The following is a 6041-nucleotide window of genomic DNA, read 5'->3' on the forward strand; positions in this document are numbered from 1 at the left end:
GAATGAAAAATCGTGACTTTAAGGACTATTCAGATTAAAATAAAAACCACAAAGACTAAACAGATGTCGACTTCAAACCACAAGGACTAAACAAATTTCAATTCATATAAAAATACAGTTTATAAACAATAAACACAATGATGTTTTTACTCGCAAAACCTTAAAAACAGAAAGAAAAACTGCGTGCCCTTTTTGTCTTAAGGGACAAAACTTTTCACTATGTTAAACTACTTCTTACAAGATCATAATTCTAGGGATACACCAGCTCTCATCTATCCTACCTAGTCTAAATACTAGTCTAGACCTATACTACCTTTCTTGTTTCTAAGCAACAACAAATGAAAGTTCTTTCAGAAATCTTGTTCTTGAATCCAGCTACCCAATAGTTGATTCAACCTTGAACACTTCTTTGGGTTGATTGTTTTACCAACATATCTCATGGTATGCAATGATGCAATGAGTTCATGAAAGAGATTTTCGTCCAAGCTCTAAGGTTTATAATCACAAGGAAGACTTAGAGCAGCATGGACATGCAAGCAAAGACTAGACTCAACAAGGAAAATGTAAAATGCAGTTTTCAACAACCATTGAGCAAAATTCAAAGCTATATATGTATGTATATATATATATATATATAAGGCCCTTCCACTAAGGGATCTTTTTTTTGACATATATGAGGGATGGATGATTACACCAACTTTTCGATTATATTTTTGAATCTCCACTGTTCAGTTTGTTGGTCCTTATATATAGATCAATTATGCAAATTTTCAGCCAATTTGGTGATCGTTAAGGTGTCGAACAAGATTAAATCAATGAACCAACCAAATCTGCCAAACCTGAACTATTCATGCTTTTAATTATAAATCGTAGTTTTGAATGCCGTAACGATCACCAAAATTTCTGAAAATTTGCAGAAGCGATCTACTCATATAGAAATACATATTGAACGGTAGAGATGTGATTTTGTAATTGAAAAGTTTGTGTAATCTTCCATCCCTCATATATATCAAAAAAATGGGATCGCTTAGTGGAAGGGCCCAATATATATATATATATAGTCCGGATCTAGAGAAGACCTCCTTAAACTCTTAAAGTAAGGATGTTTTTAGTTCTAGCATGTATTTTGACAACCAAAGTCAGCCATTCCCTAGTTACTTGCCCACATATATATGAATCCTACAAAAAATTAGCCAAAATGAAAAACGTTTAACCATTTGATTAGCACAATATTCGTTTTAATTTTATCTAACGGCCTACAATTGTTTACATCAATTTGAATGACCAAATGATTATGGAATTAGTTGAAATTTTATAGACATGTTTCTTGCATATGAATCTAGAGGATCAACAGTTGAGATCGTTAAAAAAAGTCATCTACAACTAATGTATCAGCATGCCACGTGTCCACGAATTCCGTTTAACATCCTCTACAACTTTCATAAAAGAAGTTTTCTTAAATTTTTGACAAAAGGAAAAGTCAATTTTTGGAGCCTTAAATAGTTCGAAAACGGTAAAAGTAAAAATGAAGTCGTTTACGGTCCAACTGACGGTAAGCTTGTGGTGGAGTTTGGTGTGAATCCGGTAAGCTTAACCCTAGTAAGGGTAGTGGGTTAAGCGGAAGAGTTTTGGGTGTTTATATTTAGAACTAATTTCAGTTTACCCTCATCAACTTTAGGTCGATCATCATATTAGTCATTCTTCTTTCAATTTCATCAAAAACACCCCTCGACTCCTAATTTTCATCAGCTGTGTCCAAACCTCCATTCTCCATCCAATTTCTCCGTCAAGTGATGATGTGGCATCAAGAAGAAAGTCAAATTCCGAAAATAACATTTATGACCATTTTTCTCTCATATCGATACACATCTCCATTCCTATTATAACCTCATAACCTTAGTGATTTTGGTGGGATTAGGTGCAATTTGTCTATTTTTCCCTTTTTTTATGGGTCCAGCGACTTCAAATTTGGTTTTCTTCTTAATGCCACGTCATCACATGATAGAGGAATTGGATGAAAAATGGAAGTTTGGACACGGCTGATGAAAATTAGAAGTCGATAGGTGTTTTGATGAAATTGGCAAAAAAAAAAAAAGACTAACATGATATCCGACCTAAAGTTGATGGGGGTAAACTGAAATTAGTCCTTATATTTAAGTATTTATTTTTTCAAAATTGAAGTTTGGTCCTAAACATGGTTATTGTGCCAGGATACGAGGAGACCTCGCTTGAGTGGCGATTTGGATATCGTCGGGCTTATGCCTAAATTTGTGAGTGAACATTTTGTTTTAAATGAATAAGCATGCATGGTTTCTTTTGGAAATTATCGTTCTATTTTCCGAGCTTATATTATAATTTCGGTTTATGATATTGTCTTGAAATTTTATTTGAGTTTGATGCATCGATTAAGTGTTGGTCATGATTTATGGATTTGAGCTCGGGTTATTAATTTGGTATTTGAGTTTTGATATTCTTTATAATTTCCGGATTTAATTATTATTGTTTTTATCTGTTGACTTTGAGATTTATAAAAGATTACCAAAAATGAGATTTTCGGTAGTTCTCCATCATATTTTCCTTGTTCATTTGTGGCATAATGATCTTGACATTAAGAATATTTTAGCTAGTATTTCGGGTGGAGATATTATTTATGATTTATACTAGATAATTAAATTTTGCTTATAATTATAGATTTGAGAATATTTTGACGTGTGATACACGTCATTGAGTTTTATTCTATTTTCTTATGATAATTTCCTTGTACGGTTGGGAATCGTACTTGTATATGCATTTGTACGAACTTGGGGAAGCTTTATGGATTTAGATGTTTTCGTATAATTTTAGTCACCATACTAGGGTCGCTTTTTTCATTGTTGCCTAGCCTTTATTAGCGGTCCTCACCATAGGTGAGTCGAGCGCTTAGCGTGGGACGCTACTAGATGTCTAGGAGGCTCCGATTGGTTTATATTCATTGTTAGCTTGCCTTTATTAGTAGTCCTCACCATAGGTGAGTCGAGAGCTTAACATGAGATGCTATTAGAGCTCGGGAGGCTCCTCTTACATGGTGATATCTCTTCCCCTTGTTTTATTTTCTCATTGATGTATTTGATTAACCAACGGGGCTGGTTTGTGTCTTTTTACAAGATTTATGTATTTGATTAACTAGAGGGGCTGATTTGTCTCTTCATACAGGATTTCTGTATTTGATTAACCAGCGAGACTGGTTTGTCTCTTATTACGAAATTTTCTGGACGTTAAGCTAAATGTTACATCAAAGTTGCATGCATCGATGTTTTTAAAGTTTGAACGTGGGAAAGTACCTAAATAAGATTTTGTTAAATTATTTAATTTATTTTTGTCCACTCACTCTAACGTTTTTCAATTACTTTCCCCTGGGCTCTTCGGTTTCAAATGCACAGTTTGCAGGCTAAGTTTATTTGAGGTCGAGTGTACATGGAGTCGAAGCATAGTCAGAGGCTACTTTCACTTATTCTTTATTCATTATTTTTCTTTCATTATTAGATATGCTCTGATAACCCAGTTAATAAATTGTTGAATGTCTTTGTTGTTAGTTGTGGGATTCTTTTAGAATAATATTTGATATTTTGGGAGATGTGATGAACTTGGGGAGCAGGAAGGCTCCAAGAGTACAAGGATGGAGTATGATTATAGAAGTGTATGTTTGGATTTGACAGGTAGGGTTGTCTATTTTCAAGGGAGGTTATGCCGAAATTTTTGGTAAAATCTCTCTTGAGGTGGACCCCTTAAGGTTTACTCCGAATTTCAAGATGAAATCCGGGATGAGTCCTGACAAAGAAAATGCAAATCCATCAAATTACGATTCAAGAAACAGGAGAAGTTTGAGAATTTACCAGAAATGGAAATGGGTCTCTCAATTTTCTCCATTATCTCTCTCTCTCTCTCTGTCTAAACAATATTATCTTTCTGAGGCAACAAAACTAATAAATCCAAGGGGGATTTCTATTTACACCCAATTTTGAACAATGGTTTTAAATGAAACTCATTTAATATTCCTATTTGATAGACATCTAAAATGTATAAATTATGATACATATTATATTCCTTTTTTTTTAAATTTACACAATGGCCACCATTTCAACTATTACATATAAACATAATAAATAAGCTTAATTGATGCTGTCTTAAATACCTTGATAATGAGTTTTTCTTCTAACACTAAAAATTTTTCAATCAATTTACAAGAATCATACAATTTTCTTTATTTTTTATGAAAAAAATCTAGGTGAAAGAAATTCATTATCTGATCTATACATAAGGTAGAATATAATATAAATAAGATATCTGATTATTAGAGTAAAAAAATGAAATTTTACAGTGTTATCGTAGGACCATGTGGCTTCTGACGTGGTATTTCATTCCATTCAAATTTTGATATGTGGATTTTTATGATAAAAAATTATTTTACCTATTTTGATTTTTTAAACCCTAAACCCTATACACTATACACTATACCCTAAACCATAAAACCTAAACCCTAAACCCTAAACCCTATACCCTAACCCTATACCCTAAACCTTATACCTTAACCCTATACCCAAAACCCAATTTTGGGTTTCTTCTTTTTAGGTATATTATCATATCATACCCTACTTACTAGGTACATTAGAAATGTAAGTAGTTGAAAGTAAAATGTTCTCTCGATCAGGATTGGAAATGATATAATAATATACCTAAAAAGAAGAAATTAAAATTAATAAAAAGAACAAGAACGTGTACCTTACAATTAGACATTTTTCGACTATGTAGAGAGACACCAAATGTGAGCTTAGGAATGAAAAGAATCATTCTATTACAAATGGCATACTTCTGTATATAGCATATATTATATATATATATATACACACACACACACATACTCAAGTTAGTAATAATAAGATAAGAAATTAAAGAATGTAATTGATTATGAAAAAGTTAAATCCAACTAAATTTTAGCTCAGTATTTGAGTTTCAAATTAATGCTAAAATTAAGAAAAATACCAAATTTAGCTTTCTACCGTCTGAATGGCAAATCAGAGAAACCGAAAAATGAATAAAACTATTAATTATAGACATTTGCTCTATATGGTAAGTTTGCTTATGTAGAGTGGGTGTAAAATGAAAGAAAAATGATAAAAGTTTATTTTAAAAGAGGTCTAGAATTTTAGGTTTTTATCTAATTTTCTCTAAATCCAAGGCAACATAACCAATTAAAACATAGGCAACCTAACCGATTAATCCAATCCAAAGAAAAAGAAATACAAATCAAACCTCAAAAAGAGTGAGTGAGAGAGAGAGAGCACCAACAATTTGATTATGATTTTATGCTCTGATTCAAGCAAATGCAAATTGAGAAGGAACAGAGAGAGCGACTTCTTACATGGAATTGAGGAAGAGAAACTGCATGTCCAAGTGTTGATCTCAAATCCATCCAACTTATCTGAAATGGAATTTGGTCTCTTCTCTTTCTCTGTTTCTCCTTTTCTCTCTCTTTCTCTATAGATAACCCCTAATTTCAAACCCAATTTGAAATTTTGAAATAAAGGAAGGGCTTAAGGTCGGTCGAACAATGACTCTTTTTTCTAATATTTCTTTTTTCTCTTTTTTGTGATATCAAATACGAGAGAGGGATATGAGATTGGTTTATTTGTTAGGACTAAATGTGACAGTGATAAATAAGAGTCTAGTTTAGTTAGTATTGTGTTTGATTTCACTGAGTACTAAAATAAATGAACTTACGTAACACCTTGTTTTCATTTTGGCCTCCTTAGGTGGTGTTATTGTGTGTACTCAAATATGTCATCCTTAGATAACACCATCATTCTAAACTATAAATTAAGCAAACTATCATCTAATCCCATGCAACACCAAATATGGGTTATTAATACAACTTAAGACACCCCACATAAGTCCAGAACAATCTTAGGGCTAGTTTGGTATTGCTGTAACTTTAAAAAAAAAAACTGACTGCTGTTGTACTGTGAAAATAATCAGCTGTGAATTAAAACAGTTTTGTGTTTGGT

This window comes from Fragaria vesca, linkage group LG6 (genome assembly GCF_000184155.1).
Source record: "Fragaria vesca subsp. vesca linkage group LG6, FraVesHawaii_1.0, whole genome shotgun sequence".
Taxonomy (NCBI): Eukaryota; Viridiplantae; Streptophyta; class Magnoliopsida; order Rosales; family Rosaceae; genus Fragaria; species Fragaria vesca.